Consider the following 10947-nt stretch of genomic DNA (forward strand, 5'->3'; position numbering starts at 1 on the left):
TCCACAGACTGAGTTTAATTTCCCCAGCACAGGGCCAGCACTTGGTGTTCAATAAACATAAATACTTCTTCCTTTCCACCAACACGGCTAAGCAACCACCAACTCTTATATGCTCTGCCTTCGCCATTTTCTTTCCTGGCTACTGCATCCTCTGTCCCCACAGCCTTACCCTAGTCCAGCTCCTCCTACTTCTGCCCAGAATGATCCCACACCCTGCTAACCAGTCTCCCCAACTCGTCTCCTCCATTGTCCCAATCCCTGTCCCTCAGCCAGACTCCTCCCTAAATGCACAGATCTGACCATGTCAACCCCATTTCAAGATTCCTCCTTTATTCCTCAGAATAAAATCCAAACTCCATGAACGGCATTGGTGGGTCTAGGACAGTGATGGCGAACCTCTGACACGCGTGTCAGAGGTGACACGCGAACTCATTTTCATTTTTTTTGTTGGTTTTTCTTTGTTAAATGGCATTTAAATATATAAAATAAATATCAAAAATATAAGTCTTTGTTTTACTATGGTTGCAAATATCAAAAAATTTCTATGTGTGACACGGCACCAGAGTTAAGTTAGGGTTTTTCAAAATGCTGAGACGCCGAGCTCAAAAGGTTCGCCATCACTGGCCTAGGACCTGTGCCTGCCCAGCACAGCTGGTCCAGGTGGAAAGCAGGGCCAATCAATGTGTGTTTTCTTTCGGGAGCCATTTCTGTCACTATGTGGGGAAAACCTTCCTGAGAACGAAGTCAACGAAAACCAAGTGGGAGTGAGGAATGGGGAGGGAGAGACGGAGACTGAGTTGATGACCGTGTTGAGCTCCGAGATCTAGTTGTGCATGAAGCCAGGTCCACCCCAGGCTTTCCCAGCTCTCAGAGCCACGGTGAGACGAACAGCCCCCTGGGTAGTCTCAGAGGCCCGGTCTGAGTGATCTGAAAAGCAGAATTGACAGCATGTAAAGCAAAGGGCATTCAGCAAAGAAGGCCTCAGCTTGATTTATTTCCACCTGATGCATTTTCAAAACACTAGACTCCCCACTGATCAACTTCCATTTTGGGGTTGACAAACCAAGCTCACCACACATGACCGCAGGGAGAATTTTATCCCAAAGTCTTTTTTGAAAAAATATATTTTATTGATTTTTTACAGAGAGGAAGGGAGAGGGATAGAGAGTTAGAAACATCGATCAGCTGCCTCCTGCACACCCCCTATTGGGGATGTGCCTGCAACCAAGGTACATGCCCTTGACCGGAATCGAACCCGGGACCCTTCAGTCCGCAGGCTGACGCTCTATCCACTGAGCCAAACCAGTCAGGACTATCCCAAAGTCTTGTCAGCCCCAGCGAGGTCTCTCCAAACGATACTGCTCCCTCCTGCAGCCTCCCTACGGGACATCAGTACTAGAAGGGATCTTAACCCAGCTCCCTCGTTTTATGGGTGATGAAACCAAGACCCGGTGACACAGTTAGACGGTCTGAACAAAACCTGGGTCCGAACTCCCTCAGCACCATGTCACCAAGATGGAGACAACATCCCTGTCTCTTTTTCACACTCAACTGAAGCTTCGACACAAAATAAATAGACACTGAGTCTGTAGGTGTTTTCAAATACACATACGGTGTCCTGTTTCCTTCCTTATGGTAAACCAATCGGGGAAAGGAAAGGGGATGCAGTAGCTCTTGAGTAAAATAACTGTAACTTTTTTCACTTTGTATGTGGCTGTTTCTGAACCCATATCTTTTTATCTATATCCAGATTTTACTCGCATATTTATACAGCATCGGAGCATTTAATCCAAGCTATAAGCAAGAAATTTGTCTTTATTAGTCAGATATTTCTGGGTTGCAAGTTACAGAAACAGTTAAACCAGTGGAGGCAAAATAAAAGGAATTTAGTGGCTTACATACCGGATAAGTCCACAGACTGGATCCAGATGCTCACATGATGCTATCAAGATCACCAAGATTCTATTTCGTCTTTACATGTTTCATTCTTGGGCAAGTTCTCTCCACTGTGTCAAAGATGACCACCAGAACTCCAGGTTCACAACCTTTCCAGACGGGCAACCCGAGGAAAAAGAGCTCCTCTTTCCCAGCAAAAACCACGAGCTGACTCTCACTGGGCCAGCGGGGGTCCCTTGTCCATCCTTGAACCATCCCTGTGGCCAGAGGGATGGAATAGACTGAGTGGCCGAGCCTCGGTCAAGCGGCCATTCCTCAAGTTGGGAGGGTGGAGTCAACCGTATCCAAACTACTTGGACTGCCCTAGCTGGTTTGGCTCAGTGGATAGAGCGAAGGCCTGCGGACCAAAGGGTCCCAGGTTCGATTCTAGTCAAGGGCATGTACTTGGGTTGCAGGCTCCTCCCCGACCCAGGCCCTGGTCAGGGCTCACGCAGGAGGCAACCAATCAATGTGCTTCTCTCACATCGATATTTCTTTCTGTCTTTCCCTCTCTCTTCCACTCTCTCTAAAAATCAATGGAAAAATACCCTCAGGTGAGGATTAACAAAAACAAAACAAACTACTTGGACTGAGAAGGGGCCTTAGAATGGATGTTGAAAGGCAAATATCATGACCACTACAGTTCCCCAAAGTAAAATCAGGGTAAACAGAAACACAGACTAACCTGCATGATTTAGACAGCCATTGGCACTGAATCATCTATATTTCTGATGGTACAGGAGTCTTAAAGTACATAAATAAGATTTGAATGGTAAGTACAAACATGGTTTCTAAGTTCTTATCTGAGTCACAGAAAAGCATGTGAGCCATTTTCCTTTACTACACGGCAATATATATAATCACATATTTCAAAGCTCGAAGGAACCATTTCATTTGAAGAAACTGAGGGCCAAAGAGTGAGTGAAGTAACCTCTGGAATCACCCAGTAAGATGGCAGCAGCGTCCGCGGGATCCAAGTGAATGCTTTCTCACCACACTCCCGCCGTTGCTGACGGCACAGTCGACACCTGTGGTTTCTGCCTGATCATCATCTCTTCTCTACTCTAATAGGAACTAGAAATTCCTTCAGAAGTCTGCAGTGGTGATGCCTACCTAACCTCCACTGCACTCCAAATCATTTGTCTAACTCAGTGGTTCTCAACCTTCCTCATGCCGCGACCCTTTAATACAGTTCCTCATGTTGTGGTGACCCCCAACCATAAAATTATTTTCGTTGCTACTTCATAACTGTAATTTTGCTACTGTTATGAATCGTCATGTAAGTATCTGATATGCAGGATGTATTTTCATTGTTATAAATTGAACATAATTAAAGCATAGTGATTAATCACAGAAACAATATGTAATTACATATGTGTTTTCTGATGGTCTTAGGCAACCCCTGTGAAAGGGTCGTTCGACCCCCAAAGGGGTCGCGACTCACAGGTTGAGAACCGCTGGGCTAACCCAATCATGAAAATCCCATTGCTTGTGCCAGTGACTGAGTCAGAAATGGTCACTTGCCTCAAACTGGCCAATGAGATCAGAAGTAGTCATTGGGGGTGGGGAGGAGGCTCCAGGTAAAGAGTTCCTTGTTCGTTAAAAAAATAAAAAGTAAATAAAAAAAGATACACTGGTGATTGCTTCCTTCCAAAATTTGTTGTTACCTCTTTTTTTATAGCCACCCTGGTGGGTATGAAATGAATCTCACTATGCTTTTTTTAAAAAAAAGTTTTTATTTATTTTAGAGAGAGAGGAAGGGAGAGGGAAAAAGACATAGAAACATCAATTAGCTGCCTCCTGCACCCCCTCCTCCTGAGGATCGAGTTGGCAACCCAGGCATGTGCCCTGACAGGGGATCAAACTGGCAACATCTTAATACAAGGGTCGACGCACAACCACTGAGCCACACCAGCCAGGCTCTCACTGAGCTTTTTACCTGCGTTTCCCTAGTGACTAATGATGTGGAGGATCTTTTCATGTGCTAATTGGCCATATGCATTTTTTCTTTGAAGGAATGTCTGTTCAATTCAGATCCTTGGCCCACTTTTAATTCCATCTTTAGAAAACTACACATGAGCATTATATTCAACAGATCTCAAGCTACTGTGTGTGTGAATGAACATTTCCTTTTGTTTTATACCTGAATGCTGTACATCTATTTTGGATTGGATATTGTGTTTGTGTATTTAGGTTTTGTTTCATAGTAACCTCTCCTGTTATGGCATTGATTTGCATTAAGCACAAACTAAATTAAAAGAAATGGCTGGCCCGGCCAACGTGGTTCAGTGGTTGAGTGTCGGCCTATGAGCCAGGAGGTCACAGTTTGATTCCTGGTCAGAGCACATGCCCGGGGTTGTGGGCTCGATCCCCTGCATGAGAAAGCCGATCAATGATTCTCTCTCATCATTGCTGTTTCTATCTCTCTCTCCCTCTCCCTTCCTCTCTGAAATAAATAAGTCTATATATAAATATAGATTATTAAAAAATTAAAAATGTTAAAAAGAAATTTTAAAAATAGCTAAAAGAGAAAAAAAAGCAATTGACCATTTGTGGACTCTAGAGTCTACTCCATTACTCTATATGTCTATCCTTATGCCAGTACCATGCTATATCTTGGTAGTAAATTTTGAAATTAGGAAGTGTGAGTCCTCCAACTTTTTATTTTTCAAGATTGTTTTGACTATTCTGGTACCCTTGAGTTTCCATATAAATTTTAGGATATTCTTGTCAATTTCTACAAAAAAGCCATTGGGATTCTGATAAAGATTGTGTTTAGTTTGTAGAACAATTTAACAATTTTATGTCTTTTGATCCATTAACATGGAGTGTCTTTCCATCTATTTAGACCTTCTTTATTTTTTATTGTAAAACCAGAGGCCCAGTGGGCCTAAGCCAGCAGTCAGACATCCCCTGAGGGGTCCTTAGCACTGCCACGGAAGTGGGCCCCACTGCCGCTGCACTTGCCAGCCATGAGCCTGACTTCTGGCTGAGCGGCACTCCCCCTGTGGGAGCTCACTGACCACCAGGAGGAAGCTCCTGTGTTGAACGTCTGCCCCCTGGTGGTCAGTGCGCATCATAGCGACCAATCGTTCCACCGTTTGGTCGATTTGCATATTAGCCTTTTCTTATATAGGATACGTTCATTGATAACGTTATATAAGTTACTCCCATATCTTTGAGATATGCAGGAACCTTGCATGTAACTGGCATAAATCCTATCATTTGAACTCTCTTACTCATTTTGTAACTTCTTTTTATTTTTTCCCACAAAGACCTGTAACGTGCCCAATATGAAAGCATCCAGAAAATGGAGAGAGAAACTGGGACAAAAGCTGTACATTCTTAAAAACCTACATGTTTTCTACACAAGATACGTTTTTTAAAGAGGCTCCTGATAAGGATTTTCCATTGGGATGGGTAGGTCCTCATTGCCAGTTACCTGCCCATCTTGTGAACAACTCCACATGAGTTCCGGGGGTTGGGAAGCAAACAGCAACATTAGGAAGTGCGTCAACTTTTCCCTCCCGAGTAAGAAAACAGCAACCATAACTGCCATGGTTCCTTGTTGCTCCTCCTATTTAGAGCCTTTTTAACAATAATTTGAAGTTTGCAGAGTATATGTTTTGTACATCTTTTGTTAAATTTACTCTTAAGTGTCTCATTCTTTTCAATGCTATTATAAATTGAATTGTTTTCTTTTTTATTGATTTTTAGAGAGAGGAAGGGAGATGGAGAGAGATAGAAACATCAATGATGAGAGAGAATCATTGATTGGCTGCCTCCTGCATGCCTCCTACTGGGGATCGAGCCATAACCCAGGCATGTGCCCTTGACTGGAATCGAACCCGGGACCTTTCAGTCCACAGGCTGACGCTCTGTCACTGAGACAAACCAGCTAGGGCTGAATTGTTTTCTTTTGGGGGGGGGGGAGAATGATGATTTTTATTTTTTAAAATATATTTTATTGATTTTTTTATAGAGACGAAGGGAGAGGGATAGAGAGTCAGAAACATCGATGAGAGAGAAACATCGATCAGCTGCCTCCTGCACACACCCCACTGGGAATGTGCCCGTAACCAAGGTACATGCCCTTGACCGGAATCGAACCTGGCACCCTTGAGTCCGCAGGCTGACGCTCTATCCACTGAGCCAAACCGGTTAGGGCTGAATTGTTTTCTTAATTTCCTTTTAGATTGTTCATTGCAAGTGATATTTTAATGGAATTTTGCATATTGACCTTATATCCTGCAACTTTGCTAAACTTATTAATTAGTTCCAATTTTTTGTTATAGAAAAAACACAAGATCTACTCTCAACAATTTTAAGTGTATAGTACAGTATTATTAGCTATCAGCACAGTGTTGTACAGCGGATCTCTAGAACTTTTTCAACTTGCATAACTGAAACTCTATAACCATTGAATAGCAGCAACTTCCCCATTTTCTTTTCTCCCAGCCCTCAGCAATCACCATTCTAATTTTTGTTTCTATGAATTTGACTACTTTAGATATCTCATATAGTGGAATCATGCAGTATTTATTCTTTTGTTACTGGCTTATTTCACTTAGCATATGTCCTCAAAGCTCACCCATACTGTAGCATGTAACAGAATTTTTTTCTTTTTATGGCTGAATAATATACCACATTTTCTCTTTTTTCTTGTTTAAGAGTTTAACGTGAGCCTTAGCCGATATAGCTCAGTTAGTTGGGTGTGGTCCCATGCACCAAAAGGTTGCAAGTTTGATTCCTGGTCAGGATACATGCTGCTTGAGTTTCAGCTCAATCCCTGGTGGGGGATGTGCAGGAGGCAAACAATTGATGTTTTGCCCACATAGATATTTCTCTCTCTCTCTCCCTCTCCTTTCCTCTCTCTCTAAAAATCAATAAAAAATATTTTTTTAAAAAGAGCCCTGGCTGGTGTGGATCAATGGTTAGAGCATTGGCCCAGGCACCAAAGAGTCACAGGTTCTATTCCCTGTCAAAGGCACATACTTGGGTGCAGGTTCATTCCCCATTCCAGTTGGGGCTCGTGCAGGAAGCAACCAATTGATGTGTCTCTCACACTTCGATGTGTCTCTCTCTCTTTCTCTCTCTCTCTCTCTCTTCCTCTTCCTCTCTCCCTCCCTCTCTCCCTTTCACTCTTTCTAAAAATAAATGAAAAAAATATAGCCTCTGGTCCTCTTTTGTATTGTTTTGTTTGTTTGTTTGTTTAGTCTCTATGTCACTTATATCTTTATTATTTCCTTCCTTCTACTTACTCTGGGCTTTTCTTGTCTTCCTCTTTCTAATTCTTTAAGTTGTAGGGTTCGGGTGAGGATTAACAACAACAAAAAGAGTTTAAAGTGAGAGCGAGTTTATTGGTGAAGCCCTGAGAGTTGCTGCTGCACAGGCAGAGCAGCCCACCTTTTCTTGACTCATTCATCCCTCGATGACCACTCAGGTTGGCTATCGTGAATGATGCTGCAATGGACATGGATGTGCAAATATCTCTGCAAGATCCTGATTTCAGTTCTTTTGCATAAATACCCAGAAGTCAGGTTGCAAAATTATACTTTTAATTTTTCTACTTTTAATTTTTTTAGGAACTTCCATACCGTTTTCATAGTGGCTGCACCATTTTACATTCCAACAGTGCACAGGGTTCTAATTCTCTGCATCCTCACCAACACTTTTTATTTTTTGCTTTTTAAAAAAATCATGACCACTCTAACAGGTGTGAGGTGATTCCTCATTGTGGTTTTGACTTGCATTTCCCTGATATTAGTGTTATTGTTCCTTTTTTTAAGTGGATACCTTAGGATCCTATATAATAAAACCCTAATATGCAAATTGACCAAATGGCAGAACAACCAGTTGCTATGATGTGCACTGACCACCAGGGGGCAGACACTCAACACAGGAGCTGCTCCCTGGTGGTCAGTGCACTCCCACAGGGGGAGTGCCGCTCAGCCAGAAGCCGGGCTCACAGCTGGTGAGAGCAGCGGTGGTGGTGGGAGCCTCTCCTGCCTCTGCAGCAGCGCTAAGAAGCAGCAAGCCAAGTTGTAAGGAACAGCGAGCAGGCAGGAGGTAAGGAGCGAGGGGTCCTGGACTGTGAGAGGGCACAGGCCGGGCTGAGGGACCCCCCGCCCCCAAATGCATGAATTTCGTGCATGAAGCCTCTAGTTTTCTATATAAAAGATCATGTCATCTATGAATAGAGATAGTTTTGCTTCTTACTTCCAGTCTGGATGCCTTTTATTTCATTTTATTGCCCAATTTTCCTAGCCAGAATCTCTAGTACAATGTCAAATAGAAGTGGCAAGAGTAGACCTCCTTGCCTTATTCCTGATCCTGCAAAAACTTTCACCATTTAGTATGATGTTAGTTGTGGGTTTTTCACATATACCATTTAGGAGGTAGAGGAGGTTCCCTTCTATGTCTAGTTTGTTGCATGTTTTTATAATGAAAAGACTTTAGATTTTTGTCAAAGGGTTTTTCTGCATATATTAAGATTATTGTGTTTTTTTTCTTTGTTCTAAATAATATGATTTATTACATTAGTTTATTTTTAAATGTTAAACCAACCTTGCATTCCTGAGTTCTTTCACTTGGTCATGGTCTATTGAGAGAGAGACAGAGAGTCAGAAATATCGATGAGAGAGAAACATCGATCAGCCGCCTCCCGCACATCCCCCACTGGGGATGTGCCCGCAACCCAGGCACATGCCCTTGACCGGAATCGAACCCGGGACCCTTCAGTCCGCAGGCTGACGCTCTATCCACTGAGCCAAACCGGTTTTGGCAACATTAGTTTATTTTTAAATGTTAAACCAACCTTGCATTCCTGAGTTCGTTCACTTGGTCATGGTCTATTGTCCTTTTTAGAGTTGCTGAATTCTGTTTGCTAATATTTCTTAGGATTTTTTTGCCTCTAAATTCACAATAGATATTTATCTATAGTTGTTTTCCTTGTAATGTCTTTGTCTAGTTTTGGTATCACAGTAATGCTAGCCTCATAGAAAGAGTTGGCAAGTGTTTCCTCCTCTTCTATTTCTTAGAAGAGTTTATGCAGAATTGGCACTCATTCTTCTTTAAATATTTGGTCACAGCCCAGCCAGTGTGGCTCAGTGATTGAGTATCAACCTATGAACCAGGAGATCATGGTTCGATTCTCTGTCAGGGCACATGCCTGGGTTTCAGGCTTGGCCCCTGGTGAGGGGGTGTGCAGGAGGCTGCCGATCAATGGCTCTCTCTCATCTTTGATGTTTCTATCTCTCTCTCCTTCTGCCTTCTTCTCTGAAATAAATATATATATATATATATATATATATTAAAAATTGCCCTAACCAGTTTGGCTCAGTGGATAGAGCATCAGCCTGCGGACTCAGGGGTCTCAGGTTCAATTCCAGTCAAGGGCATGTACCTTGGTTGCGGGCACATACTCAGTAGGGAGCGTGCAGGAGGCAGCTGATCAATATTTCTCTCTCATCAATGTTTCTAACTCTCTATCCCTCTCCCTTCCTCTCTGTAAAAAATCAATAAAATATATTTTTTAAAAATAATAAAAATAAAAAATCTAAAAACTCTTTAGAAAAAAAATAAATAAATCTACACTAATAAAAGACAAACTTGCAAATTAACTGTACCTTTGCTACACCTTAAGCCATGCCCACCAGCCAATCAGAGCAACTATATGCAAATTAACCCAACCAAGATGGCGGCCAGCAGCCACGGAGCTAGAGTGAGCAGGAGGCTTGGGTTGCCCCTGGCGATGGAGGAAGCCAAGCTTCCCGCCGTGCCCTGGCCAGCTCTGAGCTCCACTCAAGGCTACAAAGTTTCAATTATAGAAGGTAAATAAATCTCAGAATTAAAAGAGAAAAAGGAGAGGCTGGGAGCTTCTGTTGCCAGGGGGCTTGGCCAGCATGAAAACGGCCCTCAGGCCCTCACCCAGACTGGCCAGGCACCCCAGTGGGGACCCCCACCCTAAAGGGGGTGTAGCCAGCCTGAAAACAGCCATCAGCCCCTCACTCAGGCTGGCCAAACCTCCATAGGGTGAGGGTCCCCACTGGGGGGGGGGCTTGACCAGCCTGCAAACAGCCATCAGCCCCTCACCCAGGCTGGCCAGGCACCCAAGTGGGGACCCCCACCCTGAAGAGGGTGTGACCAGCCTGCAAACACCCATCAGCCCCTCACCCAGGCTGGCCAGGCACCCCAGTGGGCCCCCCACCCTAATTCGGGACACCCTTTAGGGCAAACCAGTCGGCCCCCACCCGTGCACCAGGCCTCTATCCTATATAATAAAAGGGTAATATGCAAATTGACCCTAACAGCAGCATGACTGGGAATGACTGGTCACTATGACACACACTGACCACCAGGGGGCAGATGCTCAATGCAGGAGCTGTCCCCTGGTGGTCAGTGTGCTCCCACAGGGGGAGATCTGCTCAGCCACAAGCCAGGCTGATGGCTGCCAACACAGCGGTGGTGGTGGGATCCTCTCTTGCCTCCTCAGCAGTACTAAGGATGTCCGACTGCAGCTTAGGTCTGCTCCCTGCTGGTAAGTGGACATCCCTCAAGGGCTGCCGGGCTGCCAGAGGGATGTCTGACTGCCAGCTTGGGCCCGCTCCCCCAGGGAGCGGGCCCAAGCCAGCAGATGGACATCATCCGAGGGGTCCCAGACTGCAAGAGGGCATAGGCCAGGCTGAGGGCTCCCCCTCCCCCGAGTGCAGAAATTTTTGTGTACCAGGCCTCTAGTAAATAAATAAATAAAAATATATTTGGTCATAGTCACTGTGAAGCCATCTGGGCTTGAGTTTTTCTTTGTGGAAAGTTTTTTATTACAAATTCGATTTCTTCACTTGTTATTCTAATTTTCTATTTCTTCTTGAAATTTGGTAGTTTTTGTTTTTCTAAGGTGTTTTTTTCCATTCCATTTAAGTTATCTAATTTACTGGCATATAATTGTTTATAATATTCTTTCATAATCCTTTTTATTTCTATAACATTGGTTGTAATGTCCCCAAGGTGTAT

The 10947-nt window shown here is 43.8% G+C and overlaps 1 pseudogene; it reads right to left on the bottom strand.

Moving 5' to 3' along the window:
* Positions 1-5170: 5170 nt before the first annotated feature.
* On the bottom strand, positions 5171-5494 carry LOC106694472 (annotated as a pseudogene).
* Between the last annotated feature and the right edge of the window lie 5453 nt (positions 5495-10947).

Source organism: Myotis lucifugus, unplaced genomic scaffold, assembly GCF_000147115.1.
Source record: "Myotis lucifugus unplaced genomic scaffold, Myoluc2.0 scaffold_480, whole genome shotgun sequence".
NCBI classification, from domain to species: Eukaryota; Metazoa; Chordata; class Mammalia; order Chiroptera; family Vespertilionidae; genus Myotis; species Myotis lucifugus.